The 17,706-nt window shown below is 42.4% G+C and overlaps 1 protein-coding gene and 1 long non-coding RNA gene across 3 annotated transcripts in view; one reads left to right on the top strand and one right to left on the bottom strand.

Annotated features, from left to right (window-relative positions):
* The window catches only part of nrg1 (neuregulin 1), a 931,591-nt gene that overhangs the window by 319,030 nt on the left and 594,855 nt on the right, over window positions 1-17,706 (bottom strand). The gene's annotated exons all lie outside the window — the stretch shown is intronic.
* LOC134345699 (uncharacterized) overlaps window positions 10,886-17,706 on the top strand; it is a 38,856-nt gene continuing 32,035 nt past the window's right edge. Inside the window, exon 1 of the long non-coding RNA XR_010017751.1 lies at window positions 10,886-10,983. This is a non-coding gene — a long non-coding RNA (uncharacterized LOC134345699). The remainder of the gene's footprint in view (window positions 10,984-17,706) is intronic.

The following is a 17,706-nucleotide window of genomic DNA, read 5'->3' on the forward strand; positions in this document are numbered from 1 at the left end:
AGACTTCCAATATGCGCCTTGTAAGGCATGAAAATGCCTGACGCAGGCTTCTCATGGTCTGAGTCGACGTTCCCTCCCTCCCCTCCCTCCTAAATATGGATACTGGACTGTGTACAGGGACAAGGACAATTAAGATTGAAAGAAGAACAGCAAGGAACAACAGGCTAATAAACATGATATCTGATGGGTAAAATGTGTTTATTTCAATGTTAGGAGTACTGTACACAATGTCCATTGCCAGTGCAATTCAATTTTGCAGTAAAGTATGCGGCAGACTTTTTAAGCTACGTATTATGGGTAAGGAAGATGTACTCAGAGCTTGGGTTAGAACATGGTGTTACAATGTTACAATGCCATTAGCAAGACTTGGATACATGGGAGACGGGATGTATGGGTTTCGTTGTTTCAGATATGATAAAGTAGAGGGTGAAAGAGGTGGAGAGGTTTACTACTGACAAGGGGAAACGTCACAGAAGTACTCAGAGAGAGCATACTAGAAGGCTCATAGACAGAGGCAATTTGATGGAACTAAGAAATAGGAAAGGTGCAATTATGCCATGGGATTATACTGTAGGCCTCACTGAGAGGTGAGGGAATAATATGAAGGCAGATCATGGAAAGATGCAGGAACAACAGGATTGTTATAGTGGGCAACTTTATCTTCTCCAGTATTGACTGGAACTTCCTTAATACAACAAATGTAACAAATGTAAATGGGGTGGGAGTTCCTCAGTGTAAGAGAGGATCTTGGAACAGCATGTGGTATTCCAGCTGCAAGAGAGCCATTACTGGACCTAATTTTAGGAAATAAGCCAGGCCAGGTTACAGATCTGAAAGTGGGTGGACATTTAGGGATCAACTCATTATGTTGGAAGGTAAAGATGAAATTGGATCTTGTAGGAAGGTATTAAGTTGGGGGAGGGCAAATTATGACTAGATCAGACAGGACCTAAGGGGCATTGATAGGGAGTAGCTGTTGTTGGACAAATCCACGTCTGGGAGTTGTTTAAAGACCAGTTGATTAGACTTAAGGACTGGCATGTTCCAGCAAGGAGCAGGGATAAGGATGACAAGGTAAGGGAGCCTTGGATGACACATGAAGTCCTAAATTTACTCTAAAAGACAAACAGAAGCATTTGTAAGGTGCTAGGAAGTTAAAATCAGATTGGGCTCTGGTGGAATATAAAGGTAGCAGGAAAGTGCTAAAGCAGATGACCAGGAATGCCAAAAGAGGCCATGAAATGTCCTTGGCAAGCAGGGTCAAGGATAACCCAAGGCAGTTTATACTTATGGTTAAGTAAAACATCGATAATTAAGGGAGGGGTGGTCCATTCAAGGATAAAGAAGGAGAGAGAGCAGGTAGCTGAGGTTCAAAATGAGTTCTTTGTGTTGGTATTTACTAAGGGGAGGAAATTGGAGCATAGTGAAAACAGTGTTAGGCAAGGTAGCGTGCTTGGACATTTTGAGATTAAGGAGGAGGTGATGCTGGATATTTTGAAAAGAATTAAGTTAGATAAGTCCCCAGGGTCTGATTGGCATATATCCCAGAATACTGAAAGAAGCAAGTGAGGAAATTGCTGCGGCTTTGACAAAGATCTTTGTGTCTTCACAAGCAACTGGCAGGATCTCAGAGTACTGGAGAGCGGCAAACGTTGTACCTTTGTTTAAGAAAGAAAATAGGGATAAACAGCCTCTCCTCTACGTACTCGGTCTACACTTCGCATTGCCTCAGTAAGGTAGCCGCAAAATCAAAGGTCCTACCCATCCTGGACATCCTCTCTTCTCCCCTGTCCCATTGGGCAGAAGATACAACAGGCTGAAAGCACATACCTCTAGGCTCATGAACAGCTTCTATCTCAGTTCCTGAATGGACCTCATGTACAATAATATGGAATCTTGGCTTCACGATCTACCTCATGACCTTATACTTTATCATTTACCTGCACTTCCCTTTTTTGGTAGCTTTTACACTTAATTCTGCATTGTTATTGCTTTAATTTATTCTAACTCAATGAACTATATAAACACTATGCAAAGACAAGCTCTTCACTGTACCTTGGTACATGTGACAATAATAAACCAATACCAATATGTATATGCATAGGAAAGGTTTAGAGGATACGAGCCAACATGGGCAAATGGAGCAAGCTAAGGTGGGCATGTCAGTTGTCATGGATGCACTGGACCACATGGCCTGTCTCCATGCTGTGTCACTCTATGATTTCTCTGAAATGCATGTACACTTCATCCTTGAGTCCTGACGAAGGGTCTCAGCCCGAAACGTCGATTGTGCTTCTTCCTATGGATGCTGTCTGGCCTGCTGCATTCCACCAGCATTTTGTATGTGTTGTGTACTATTCATGGTGCCTTCTGATAAGGCAGGGGTTCTGACTAAAGACTTGTAAGGTGGTTTACCTATTTCAGCTTATGAAGGGCAATCTCAGCAAAATTCCAATGTTGTTGGGTGAATATTTGTTGTTTCTCTATTTGCTTCTTCCTCACTTTAGGTACCTTCTAGTTCTCACCTGGTCCATTGGGTAGAAGGTACAAAAGCTTGAGAGCACATACCACCAGGCGCAAGGACAACTTCTATCCTGCCATTACAAGAATCTTGAATGGAGCTCTTAGACGAACTCTTAATCTCTGTCTTAATCATCATGGCCCTTGCCTTTTAATTGACTACCTGAACTGTGCTTTCTCTGCAACTCCAACATTATTCTCTGTATTCTGTTCCTTTTGCACTACTTTGAGGTACTTATACCTGTATACGGAATTCTTTTTTCTGGATGGGATGGAAACAGAAGCTTTTCACTGTATCTTGGTATATTTGACAATAATAAACCAATTACCAGCTTTGCACTCTTTGCTATTTGGTAGCTGTTTGGTGGTCCCAACTTACAGCTATCACTGTCCTGACAAAAGTGTGGCACGGTGGACCAGCAATTAGTAGGCGTTGTCTGTGTGGGGTCTGCTTGTTTTCTCTGTGACCATGTAGCCTTCTTCCAGGTCAACCAGCTTCCTCCCTCATCCCAAAGACATAATTTTGCAACTTACCCCTTGGAGGACAATAATGGCAAAAAGAATTACGGGGAAGTTAATGGGCATATGAGAAAGAGAATAAGTTGCTGTGGTATAGGAAAATAAGGCAGGGGTGGTGAGTGGAACTTAAGGGATTGTTTCACCATACCCTGACATGAACCCAATGGGCCAAAATACCTCCTTCTGTGATGTCAAACGTAATATTAAAATCTTCATAGAGAGTGCAATTTACAAATAAAGCTCAAAGGCTCTTTATGACTTAATGTTGGGGTAAACTCATCAGAATATTTCTATTGAAAATTAATTGGAATTGAATCGATCTAACCTCCAGTGCAAATTCTCTTACTGTTTGCATTATATCACTAATGCACAAATTCCAAGGAACATCTCTTTTTCCACCCAGACCTTTCCATAATCCTCTCTCGACCCTACCCCAAACAGTGACCTTCCATATCTACCAGTCTGTTTTCTTTGCGGGCTTTGGGATGTGGTAGCAGAGGGTGTGGACGGAAACACTGAATGAAAAGGGCAAAAAAAAAATGGAATATTTGCATGTAAATGAGTAATATCCATGTGATATAATGACAGGATCATACGTGTGATGTAAATGCATGAGGTCGTTAATGTTATTTTGCAACATGTTCTGAAGCTTCTTGCAGTTCCGAGACATTATTAAAGGTGGTGTTTACCAGCTGTACAATGGTGGTTCACAGAGTGAACAAGAATAAGAACAACAGTAATGATGTTCAAACAAGCTTAACTCTCTTCAAACAATCTGCAAACACTGCTGCTGATGACTATCTGTTGCCATGGTACCAGGCACCATGCACCTGCGAAACTTGTAAAGTAAAATACTGGGATAAAGCCTATGCACATAATGATATGTAGATTAACACTTTGGGTTCTAAATGGATCTAAGAGCTGGTGGCAAGCTACCTCCTTGAACCAAGACATTTGGCACATTTGTCTTCTTTGGTCAGGGTACACATGTTGGAATGTCATGTCACAACTGTATAAGACCATACTGGTCTTAGTTCTGATTGTTGAACTATAGAAAGCATGTCATTAACCTAGAAAGGATGCAGAAAGAACTCTCAAGGATATTTCCAGGACTGGGGGGCTTGGGTTATAAGGAGAGGCTGGATAGGCTGGGATTTATATTCCCATGGAGCAGAGGAGGCTGGGGTGATTTTATAGAGGTATATAAGTTATGAGATGCAGGCCATAGTGGACTGTCATAAGGTAAATGGCAATAGTCTTGTTCCCAAGGAAGGGAAGTCTCACTCTAGAGGATATTGATACAAAGTGAGAGGGGAAAGATTAAGAGGGATCTCAGTTGTAATTTTCTCACCCTTCACACAGATGGTGGTGTGTTTTTGAAGAAGTTGGAGAGATTAGAATGCTTAAAAGATATTTGGGCATCTACATGGAAAGGTAAGCTTTAGAGGGATATGAGCCAAAACGGATGCAAGCTGGGATGGATGTATCATATGGCATGGATGAGTCTGTTTCCTTGCTGTACATGCAACTCCATGATTCTATGACTCATTACTGCTTGCATATTGAAAACATTCCCATACGGCTGACTGATAATGATCTTCCAAGAATTTGACCTAGTGATGGATGAGGAACAGCATGACCCAGTCATGATGACAGTGTGGTTCCTAAATGCCTTCTTCCCTTCAACTTCCTGGTGTGAGATTGCCAAGGCAAGTTGCAAACTATCCATGGAGGATGGATAAGATGTTGACTAAATGGACTGCTTTCTTCCTGATGGGATTGACTTTCGTAAGCAATGCATAATTTTAAATAACACACATCAAAGTTGCTGGTGAACGCAGCAGGCCAGGCAGCATCTATAGGAAGAAGCGCAGTCGACGTTTCAGGCCGAGACCCTTCGTCAGGACTAACTGAAGGAAGAGTGAGTAAGGGATTTGAAAGCTGGAGGGGGAGGGGGAGATGCAAAATGATAGGAGAAGACAGGAGGGGGAGGGATGGAGCCGAGAGCTGGACAGGTGATAGGCAGAAGGGGATACGAGAGGATCATGGGACAGGAGGTCCGGGAAGAAAGACGGGGGGGGGGGGGTGACCCAGAGGATGGGCAAGAGGTATATTCAGAGGGACAGAGGGAGAAAAAGGAGAGTGAGAGAAAGAATGTGTGCATTAAAAAGAGTAACAGATGGGGTACGAGGGGGAGGTGGGGCCTAGCGGAAGTTAGAGAAGTCAATGTTCATGCCATCAGGTTGGAGGCTACCCATACGGAATATAATTTTAAATGAAGGATTTGGGGATGTTTATCTAATAACAATGGCATTTTAAAAATTTGTTGACATAGTCTGAAGGTTTTGACCAGACAGAATTCAGGGCATTTTCTTGAAGAGACAGCAGTGATTCTGAGCCCACACAATCCTCGAGCACTACTGAGTGACAAAAGACAGCAAACATGCAAGTGCAGTGTATGCCATTTAATACACTGCAGGAACATTTGGCTTACAGAGTGAAACAAAGGATGTGCATGTTTGGGGAGGTAATGAGAGCGCAGAAATGAAAAAAACAGAAGCTGAATAAGTTTACTGCTATTTTAACTGTAATCCCAAATCCCAAGAAAGGTCAAGAGTAAAACTTCTGTGGCCAATGGGCCAATTTGTTTTATTTATTTTAATCCATTTTGTTTCCATTTATTTTTTTTAATATTTACTTCCTCAGTTTTTCTGATCTCCCAGGTTGGTCGACATTACAATAAGAAACAAATGAACAAAATGTAGGAAGGGTGTGGTACATCATCTCTAGTTTATGGTATTGCATTCTTGGGTAGTCTCTCACCATACTCTCTTCAAAAACCTCAACTCCATAGCCTAGAGCCCAATGCACGTAACACATCAGCCTCTCATTCCTCCTATGGCTACTGGCACACATCTGGTACCTGTCAACCAGTGGCTTGATTTTAGAATTCCCATTCTCTGTCTGTGACCTTGTCCCTCCTCATCTCTGGTCAACAGAGTGAAAGCACTTTTCTCTGTTATCTTGTTAGCTCTCTCTTTCTCTACCATGATTTCAGACATCAAAGCTCTGAAGATCTGGAACTCCTTCTCTACACTGCCCTGTCTTCCCACCACTCTCACCTCCCTGATTAAAACCCATCATGTTGTGCCTAATTATTTGGCTATCTGCCTTGCTGCATGTATCACTAATTGCCTGATTACACTCTGCTACATATGTTGGACCATTGCTGTGTCTTTTGATGTTCACAAGACATGGGTGGTTCTTGGTAAGGAGTAAATTTCCCTCAGGCCATTTCAAAGGATTGTGTACAAGTTAACCATGCAGGTGGATTGGGAGAGTCAAACAGGCCAGGTGAGACAAGGGTGGCAGATTACCTCCCTGAGGAACATCGGTGAAATAGCTGAGTTTTGATGACAACTTGGTGGCTTCTTGGTTACCATTACTGATATATTTTTGTTTTTCCTAATTCATTTCATTATCTGAATTAAAATTTCCAATTCTCACTGTGGAATTCAAAACCTCATTCCTAGAAAATCACTCCCGGACTCTGGCTAAATGACAATAAAAGAGGACTGCGTGTCCTCATAATCTAATCTAATAATCTAATCAAGTGTTTATCCAGATCGAGATACTTTTTAAACATTGCAAGTTACCCGCTCCATCACCTACTTGGGAAATGTATTCCAGATTCTGAGGGAAATATTTTTCCTTCAGATCCCTTTATGCTAAACCTCTGTCATCTCTATGCTTTGGCCTGGCTCTGGTATTCACACAATTCAAATTATCTGGGATGCAGATTAGACAGGAAGGGTTTGAGGCAGAAGAGGAAAGCACATTGTTGGCTCCAGTTCAAACCCTAGTTAATGTTACCTTATGTGTCTTAATACATATTGGAAACACTGGGTCTTGTTCAGAGTTGGCAGATTCAACAAGGGAGCAAGAACCTAATCTAGGCCTTCAGGGGTTAGAGAGTATTCCCAAGAAGGTCAACAGCTTGGGAAGGCAGTGTGTGGGGGGCAGTCGGCACATTTTGTGCACCACAGTCCCAAGGGGACACCGGATTGCTTGGAGAGAGACAGAGAGAGAGAAGGAGAGAGGGAAGGAGAGAGGGAGGGAGATAGTTTAAAAGAAGTGAGTGGGGGCAGTTGACACATGTTGCAAGCCATGTCCCGAGGAGACATTGGATACAATTAGGCATGTGGCAAGAACCAATAACAAAAGTTAGTTTTAAGCAGAGCAGCCACTGTGGAAGCGGCCTTTGTGTGAGTGGGCCAGTGTTGGAGTGGGGAGTTGAGGCTTTGGTTCATCAAAGCTTTGGATAGGAGAGACAAGACCTTAGGTAGTTTTTTTTTCCATTATTTATTCTTTCTTTATTTTTATTGCATATCTAGAGCAGTGAGGATGCCAGACAAGATACTGGAATGTTCCTCTTGCTGGATGTGGGAAGGTAGAGAGCTGCAGCATCTCTGATGACTACACCTGCAAGAAGTACATCCTGCTTCAGCTTCTAACAGACTGTGTTAAGGAGTTGGAGCTGGAAATGGATGAACTCTGGATCATTCAGAAGACTGAGTGTTGACAAACAGGACATGCAGGGAGGTAGTTGCAACCATGGTGCAGGACACACATAGGTAACTGGGTGACCATAAGGAGGAGAAAAGGGGATAGTCCGTTATGGTCACCCAACCATTACTGTTGGAGGGATGACATAGCAGAGGAAAGCCACAGCGATAAGGTCACTGGCTTTGTGGCTCAGAAGGGAATGGAGGAAAGAGAAGAGCTGCAGTGATTGGGAAACAGAAAGGAGGTCCTGTGAACAAGAACTAGATTCCCAGATGGTTCTTGCCTCCCTGGTGCCAGGGTCAGGGACATCTCAGATTGAGTCCACAGCGGTCTAAGTGGGAGAGTGAGCACCAGAGGTCACGGTCTATGTGCTGAGGTTCTGCAAAGTGAGTTCCATAGGTTAGGTGTAATGGCAAAGGACAGGACATCCAGGATTGTGATATCAGGTTTGCTGCCCATGCCACGTGCCAGTGAGGTCGGAAATAAGAAGATCATACAGTTTAACACGTGGCTGAGAAGTTGGTGCAGGAGGGAGGGCTTCATATTTTTGGATCATTGGCCTCCCTTCCAGGGAAGCTAGGACCTGTACAGAAGTGATGGCTTGCACCTGAGCTGGAGGGGACTAGTATCCTAGTGGGGAGGTTTGCTACTGCTGCACGGGGCCTGTGGTGGAGCTTAAACAAGGGAAGTAGAGTTGCAGGGAGATGGGAGCCAGAGCACCAGACTAGGTTGTGGATTGATTGATTAATTGATTGATTGATTGATTGATTGATTTATTTTATTTTCTTTTCTTTTATTGAGGTAAAGTGACCCAGCATCCCCCAGTTTAACCCTAGCCTAATCATGGGACAATTTACAATAACCAATCAACCTACCGATGGGTACTGAGGGAGGAAGCCTGGAACACACAGAGGTAAACCCATGCCGTCACAGGGAGGACATACAAACTCCCTACAGCCTGTGCTGGGAACTAAACCTGGGTCGCTGGTACTGTAAGGGGTTGTGTTAAACGTTATGCTACTGCGCCACCCCACTGTTGTGGGGAAAGGTGTTGTTAAGCCTCCATACAAAGTTAGGAATAGAAAGGTTGAGTGTGGTGGGGAAAATGTTCTGAGCTGTATATATTTTAATGCAAGGAGTATTGTAGGAAAGGCAGATGAGGTTAGGGCATAGATTAGCACAAGGAATTATGACACTTATGCCATTAGTGAGACTTGATTGCAGGGGGAGCAGGACTGGCAGCTCAAAGTTCCAGGGTTTTTGGACATGACAAAGTGTGAGGCATTAAGGGGTGGGGGAGTGGAACTACAAGTTAGGGAAAATGTCACAGCAACATTCAATGAGAACAGATTGGAGAGCTTGTCTAGTGAGGCTTTATAGATGGAACGAGGAAATAAGAAAGTTATGACCAGGTTAATGAGGTTACATTATAGACCACCCAACTTCCACAGGATTTACAGGAGCAAATTTGTAGATAAATCACAGACTGTTGCAACAAACATAAGTTTGTGTTAGTAGGTGACTTTAACTTCCCACATAATGACTGGGACTCCCATACTGCAAAAGGGTTGGATGGGAAAGAATTTGCCGAATGTGTTCAGGAAAGTTTACTTAGTCAGTATGCAGAAGTCACAACTAGAGAGAGTAAGATACTAGATCTCCTATTAAGGAATGAGACAGAGCAGGTGACAGAAGTTTGTACTGTTTAGGAAAACACTCTGCATCTAGTGATCATAATGCTATTAGTTTCAATGCAATTATGGGAAAGGATAGGTCTGGTTCTTGGGATGAGACTCTAAATTGGAGAAAGGCCAATTCTGATTGTATCAGGATGAATCTAGGAAGTGTGGATTGGAGCAGATTGTTTTCTGGCATAGGTTTACTTGGTAAGTGGGAGGCCTTCAAAAGTGAAATGTTGAGATTACAGAATTTTGAGTTTGTATCTTCCAGTCAGAATAAAAGGCAAGAATAATAGGTTTTGGGAAGAGTTTTTTCAAGATATATTGAGGATCTGGTTTAGAAAGAGAAGTAGGTACAAATGAGGTACAAGAACAAATGAGATACTAGAGGAGTATAAGAAGTACAGGAGAACACTTAAGAGGGGCATCAGGAGGGCTAAAAGAAAACATGAGGTTTTTCTGGCAGACAAGGTGAAGGAGAATCTTCAGGGGTTCTACCGATATATTAAGAGCAGAAGGATAGCACGGGACAAAATTGGTTCCCTGGAAGTTCAGAGCAGTAATCTATTGGTGAAGGAGATGGGGAGCGGCGGCCTTCAATGGATTTTTTGTATCAGTATTTATTCAGGTCACAGAAACGGAGTCTATAGAAGTGAGACAAAGCAGCAGCGAGGTCAAAGACACTATACCGAAGACAGAGCAGGGGCTGGTTGCTATCTTGAGGTAAATTGGGGTGGATAAATACCGGAGCCTGACAACGTGTTCTCTCAAACCCTGTGGGAGGCTGGTATAGAACATGCAGGAGCCCTGGCATCCTCAGTCCTGGGTGATGTGCTGGAGGATTGGAAGATAGCTAATATTGTTCCATTGTTTAAGACAGCCTCGAAGAATAAGCCAGGAAATGAGTAGTGGGAAAGTTATTGCAAGATATTCTAAGGGATAAGATGTATAAGTATTTGGATAGAGACTGATTAGGGATAGTCAACATGGAGTTCTGCGTGGTTAGTCATGTCAAACAAAGCTTATGGAGATTTTTTAGTAAATTACCAGGAAATTGGATGAAGGCAAGACAGTGGATATTGTCTATGTGGACTTTTGCAAGGCCTTTGGCAAGATCCCGCATGGAAGGGTCAGCCGCTTGGCATTCAAGATAATAGAGTAAATTAGATTAGACATTGGCTTTGTGGAAGAAGCCAGAGAGGGGTTGTAGATGGTTGCCTTTCCGACTGGGAGGTTGCCTGTAACTAGTGGTGTGCTGCAGGGATCAATGCAACAAAGTGCAACACCTCACACTTGTATGCATTAAGCTTCTTTGTGGAGCTTGTGTGGCTTAACGGGACTTTGTCTGCTTCCTCCCATTATTCTATGTATGAAATATTCAGTAAAAAGTACATAAAGGTTCAAGTGACACCATCTGAATCTGACTTTTGTCTACTCATCTTCCAAGCAGCTAGATCGAGGTGCACTTTGAAGTTAAAGGTTCCCACTTCAATACAGAGATCACCTAACTACTACTTCCTTGAAAGCATCTCTCTTCCTACTGTCCCCACCAACAGGTTTCCCTCTAATCACAACTTAACCTTCTCTATCGGTGGTTCCAGATCTTGGCATTCCCAGTGCGACAGCTCTGTGAGAGATCTTCACCTGAAGTACTGCAATGGCTCGAGAAGTTAGCTCACTACCATTTTTCAATGACAAGGTACTGTTGCAGCTTTTTAAAATTCTTGTTAGTCCACACTTGGAATATTGAATTCAGTTCTGGCTGCCTCATCATAGGAAGGATGTGAAAGATTAGAGAAGGAGCACAGGAGATTTACCAGGATGCTGCCTGGATTAGAGAACGTGTCTTATGAGGATAGGTTGAGTGAGCTAGGGCTTTGCTCTTTGGAGTGAAGGAGAAGGACAGGAAACTTAATAGAGATGTATAAGATGATCAGAGGCATAGATCAAATGCACAGCCAGTGCCATTTTCCCAAGCTGGTTATGGCTAATATGAGAAGACATACTTTTAAGGCATTTGAAAGAAAGCATGGGGGGGGGGGGGGAATGTCAGATGCAGGATTTTTTTAAAGAGTGATAAGTGCATGGAATGCACTGTCAAGGGTGGTGGTGGAGGTAGCTATATTAAAGACAAATAAGAGACTTGTAGATAGGCAGATGAGTGAAAGAAAAATGGTGGACTATGTGGGAGGGAAGAGTTACATTGATTTTTCGTGTAAATTAAAATGTTGGCTGAAGACCCCGTACTGTGTTGTACTCTTCTATGTTCTATTTACACTGGGCCATAAATTCTGGCTTTCAAGTCATGTCAAGTTTATGGTCATGTGCATAAGTACAGGAAGCTCCAAATACAATGAAAAGCTTCCTTGCAGCAGCATCATGGGCATGTAGATTTAGACAACACACAGAACATAAATTATACATAAATTTTACAGGATGGTGAGGAGAGAAAGAAGTGGCCTTGCCATCAATGTCAACAACTCAAAAATAAAACACACAGCCTCACACATAAAAACAGAGAAAAAAATAAAATTTGTGGCAAATGGGACTTGTATAAGTAAGTACAATGTTCTGGTGAGCAGTTTGAAAAGGTTGTTTCTGTGCTGGAAATGGACTTCCAGCGTTAGCCACTGCTTTGTATTTTTACACAGCCACACAACATGAGAAAGAATAACAAAGACATAGAACAGAGAACAGTCCAGCACAGACACACACCCTTCAGCCCATGGTGTTATGCCAAGCTAACTAGTAATTAAACTGCTAATCCTTTCTGAAGGCACTAGGTCCATTTCCCGCCATTCTCTGCACATTCATGTGCCTATCTAAGAGCCTCTTAATTACCTCTGCCGTATCTGCCTCCACCACCACACATGCCAATACATTCCAGACACCTACCTATCTCTGAGTACAAAAACTTGCAGTGTACATAATCATGACCTTACAAACTTCGATCAGGTCTCTCCTCAACCTGTGCCACTCAGAGAACATTACCCTATCTGGCCTAACCTCCCATTATAGCACACTCGCTTTAATCCAGGGCAGAATCCTGGTAAACTTCCTCTGAATCTTCTACACAGCCTCTGCATCCTTCTTATAATGGGCCGAACAGAAGTGAATACAATACTCCAGATGTGGCCCAGTCTGAGTTGTATAAAGCTGCAACATGACTTCCTGACTCTTGAACTCATTGTATTAACAGCCAGCGTGACATATGCCTTCTCTACCACCCTCTTGACATCTCCATCCTTCTGGATGAGTGGACACAGAGGGAAGCAACAGAAAATTACCGAAGTGTTACATATCTGAGAGAGGCCTTTTGACCCATCAGACCTATTCCAACCCCATGCCATAGCAATCTTGCCAGATGCAGTTCCTGACCTTCACCCCATCGCCCCACAGCCCTTGCTTCATGTGCTTATCCAGATCCATTTTGTCTGCATCAATGCTACAGCTGTATCTCCCTCCACTGCAATTCTGCCAGTACATTCCAGACTCTTCTTATTCATTGTACAAGACACATTTTTAACCTCATGTCAGAATTGGAAGAGCAGAAACAACTGTGGCATTACTGGTAATGTGGATTTGCACCAGAGAATTACTTCTGAAGTTCAATATCTTTTGGAAACGTGTCGCTATGGCGTAAGTTAGGTGCTGCATGGCCACTTATACAACAACAAATGGTTGCTCTTGAGAAAACAAATGGTAATTAGGGTGCTTCTGTGACTGCAGAAAAAATTAAATAGTAAAATGCTTTTAATGGAAATTTCAATGCATATGAGAGAGAAAGGAATAGAAGAGGATGTTGATCGGTTGGATAAGGAAGAGGGTGGAGATTGAAATGGTCTTATTCTGTGCTGTAAACGAAACACTGATATTTCTGTCTCTGATACCATGCTATTTGGAAAAACACACTGTAAATCTGTGTATTGGTGCTATAAGATTTCAAGTTTATATATATAACAATGTGTGGCAGTGAATTTCGTACAACCTATAATTCAGTAGAAAGGCATTCATATGACCTCATCCTGTAAGGGAACAAAGCACCATCAGTTTTTGACACTATTCCACTGAGTGAAACTTATGCTATTATTCCAATAATTACTTCCAATTGTATTGCTCAGCTGTCACTATATCAAACTGGATTCACTCCCCTTGGTGAGGTAACATGTCAGGCAGGTATAGTCATCCTGGATGTGGACAGAGAGATGTGTTTATAGCATAACAATTCTTGCAGCTTTTATTCAAACTCGTAACCAATTTCTAGGGAATATTAACTTCCACATCTCTGCCCAAATCAAATAAAGTGTTCAAGTCTGGCCAACATAATGTATAAGCATAGACAAAATATTTGAGATACCTAGTGTTAAAGATGTTAATAAAGCTTGATTTCTTCAAGCCTAACACACAGCATGGTACACACAGCATGGTGCACACACTTCTGAAATTTGATGTCACGATGAAGTTTCTAAAGTAGGTTCGGTGCACAGATATGACTATGCCACATATTTAGTTCAAGAATGAAATTCTGCCCCCTACTATCATTCTCCAGAAGTCTCATATCAATAGTGAAGGATGTCATTCCACCTCATGGATTCACACTAAATCCCAGGAATGCAGCCCCCTTACCCTCGTTATTTCCCTGTGTCCCAACAACTATATTCTCTCTCTGACGTACTGTACATCAATTTCTTCTGTTTCCTTTAACCATGAAGCCACACTATGGAGTAATTTACAGCAGTGCATTAACTTCCTAGCACGCCCTTGGGATGTGGGAGGAGACTCGTATAGTCACTGTGAGAATACGGAGACAGCACCCAAGCTTCGTATCAAACCAAGATTTCTGGAGCAGTAAAGCAAGCTCAGGTTATATAAACAGATCTACAAACCTTGTAAACAGTTCTAATACCCCTGTTTTGTTTAATACCTAAAGCCAAGGTTTGAGGGAATGCTGCTTTTATCTTGCTGTCTTTCAGGAAGCTGACAAAATTGTGAGCAACACTATCTTTACACTTCCACTGATCTTAAAGAGAAACATAGAAAAACATAGAAAACCTACAGCACAATACAGGCCCTTCGGCCCACGAAGTTGTGCCGAACATGTCCCTACCTTAAAAATTACTAGCCTTACCCATAGCCCTCTATTTTTCTATTTTTTTAAAATATTAATATTAATGTCCATGACATTGATAGTTGATATTCTTCAACCACATCCCTATCCATGTCCCTCTACAGGAGACCGCAGAAAATCATGTCTTTTTAACTTGAGCTGTATTCTCAGAAACACTGCTCAGTGGACCTAAAGCTGTACTTACCTTTGCTGACCAGAGTGTGTCGTCCAAACAAAGCCCGCGCAATAGCCAGACAGATCTTTAGCTATATTCAGACTAACCTCAAATCAGCATTAATACTATAAAATACAAAACTTTTGTTTAACTGACTGAAGCTGGGTCTAGCAGTAATCTCATGCCAACTTTTGACCTCAAGGTTAATATATAAATCTTAAAGGCAAAATAAAAATAAAGTTTATCAGCAGTGCTTATGTTCACACTAAGCAGGATAGGAGGCCCTGATATCTCATCGTTTATCAGGTAGTTTCTGCATTTTCAGTGTATGGCTATGTAATATGTACTGCTTTATTGCATTCTCTCTAACACAAGAGAAATAGGAATGGACCATTTGGCCTTTTAATCTTGATTCATTATGTATTGTGATTAAGGCTGATCTACCTCAGTTTCTTTCTCTGCATATCTCTTGATTCCCTTAAAATCCAAAATCAATTGCTATCTGTTTTGAATTAACTCAGTAACTGAGCCTCAAGTCCCCAGCTCCTAATCGAATAAATCATTGGATATTGAAGTAGGCAAGAGAGGAGAGTACTGGGATATGAAATGAGTTTGGACAAACATAGATTTTTCTTTTTCTTGAGCATTAGAGACTTGGAGGTGGTGGGCGGGTGACCTGATAGAAGTGCATAAAATTATGAGAGGCATAGATAGCATAGATTGTCAGAGTCCTTTACCCAAGGTGGAAATGTGAAGTACTGGAGGACATTGTTTTAAAGCAGAAAGAGGAAGTTTGTGAGAGGTAGGTTTTTCACACAGATTAGTAGATGCCTGGAATCTGCTCCCAGGAAAAGCAGGGAAGCAAATAAGATAGCAAACTTTAGGAGGCGGAAATAATTCAGAAAATGTGTAGCTCTCGAGATTTCCTCCCCACATCACAACTGAGTTTCCAAAGAGCTACTTGTGCTTAGGAGGCATTTAATCAGGTGCAAGAACAGGCAGGGAATAGGGTGATTATAGACCACGTACAGGCAGATGTACAGATTCACTAGGCATTATTGTTGGCACAGATATTAGGTGATCAGGAGGCTCCCACACTGCACACCATTAGTTAATTTCCTGGAGGTATGAAGAACTGAACTGAGCCTAGTGGCATTCACCCTCATGGCTGTGTGCATGCAGAATCATTGAAGGATAACATTGTGTGTTATCAAGGTTTCATGCCATTGTCGCCTCACTTAATAGAATGGTGACCACATTCTGTTTCCACAAGCCTCACTTAGGGTGGAATGAGAGAGGAACTAGGCTGACTGCTGACGAATTACCTCTGTTCTAGGGCTACCAGGTGTCGCTGTGAGTTGGTGTGTCAACTGGGATCATTTACAGCACAGAATGTCACTCTCCATAGGAGGAAAAAACTGAAATAAGAAGAACAACATGAGCAACATATATTTAGTAATCACCATCTCATTTTTTGCAGTTCTAACTTTCTAGAAGTTGGCCACAAGTTGATAGCAGCTGGCACATTAACACCTTCCTACTCAGGAAACAACTTTCTGTGGGTTCATTTGCTACTTGATCAGGTATCCACATGTAGCAAGCTTCAGTAAAAGATAAGGGAAATGCTACAGCATAACACAGCATTCCAAATGCATGTTGATTCTAGGAGAGATTGCAAGTCAAGAGAAATGCTGCAAGCACAACACTGTAGGAATAAAACAATTGCAGATACCAACATGTATTCATGTAAGGCTTCTTACATCGTAGACCCATTCTAGGACCCCACATAGAGTGCCGCCAGAAAAATCAAACTTAGTTTGAGGTAAAATAAGACATAAGGCTTATTCAGAAAGTCAGAAGGCACGGGATCCAGGGAAGTTTGGCCAGGTGGATTCAGAATTGGTTTGCCTGCAGAAGGCAGAGGGTGGTGGTGGAGGGAATACATTCAGATTGGAGGATTGTGACTTGTGGTGTCCCATAAGGATCTGTTCTGGGACCTCTACTTTTTGTGATTTTTATTAAGGACCTGGATGTGGGGGTAGAAGAGTGGGTTGGCAAGTTTGCAGATGACACAAAGGTTGGTGGTGTTGTAGATAGTGTAGAGGATTGTCGAAGATTGCAGAGAGACATTGATAGGATGCAGAAGTGGGCTGAGAAGTGGCAGATGGAGTTCAACCCGGAGAAGTGTGAGGTGGTACACTTTGGAAGGACAAACTCCAAGGCAGAGTACGAAGTAAATGGCAGGATACTTGGTAGTGTGGAGGAGCAGAGGAATCGGGGGGTACATGTCCACAGATCCCTGAAAGTTGCCTCACAGGTAGATAGGGTAGTTAAGAAAGCTTATGGGGTGTTAGCTTTCATAAGTCAAGGGACAGAGTTTAAGAGTCGCGATGTAATGATGCAGCTCTATAAAACTCTGGTTAGGCCACACGTGGAGTACTATGTCCAGTTCTGGTCGCCTCGCTATAGGAAGGATGTGGAAGCATTGGAAAGGGTACAGAGGAGATTTACCAGGATGCTGCCTGGTTTAGAGAGTATGGATTATGATCAGAGATTAAGGGAGCTAGGGCTTTACTCTTTGGAGAGAAGGAGGATGAGAGGAGACATGATAGAGGTGTACAAGATATTAAGGGGAATAGATAGAGTGGATAGCCAGCGTCTCTTCCCCAGGGCACCTGCTCAGTACAAGAGGACATGGCTTTAAGGTAAGGGGTAGGAAGTTCAAGGGGGATTTAAAGGAAGGTTTTTTACTCAGAGAGTTATTGGTGCGTGGAATGCACTGCCTGAGTCGGTGGTGGAGGCAGATACACTAGTGAAGTTTAAGAGACCACTGGACAGGTATATGGAGGAATTTAAGGTGGGGGGTTATATGGGAGGCAGGGTTTAGTGGTCGGCACAACATTGTGGGCCGAAGGGCCTGTAATGTGCTATACTATTCTATTACATAGAATACAGTACTATGCAACAGTCTTGGGCAATATACTACAGCTAGTTAGATTTTTGCACAGCACTGTAGTAATTTTATATATTGCACTGTATTGCTGCCACAAAAAAAATCATGTGAGTGATGATAAACCTGATTCTGTGGACTTTATTGTGGACTGAGAGTTGAAAGGGGGCAGGAAAAGGGGAATCATGCT

The sequence above is a fragment of the Mobula hypostoma genome, chromosome 4 (assembly GCF_963921235.1).
Source record: "Mobula hypostoma chromosome 4, sMobHyp1.1, whole genome shotgun sequence".
NCBI classification, from domain to species: domain Eukaryota; kingdom Metazoa; phylum Chordata; class Chondrichthyes; order Myliobatiformes; family Myliobatidae; genus Mobula; species Mobula hypostoma.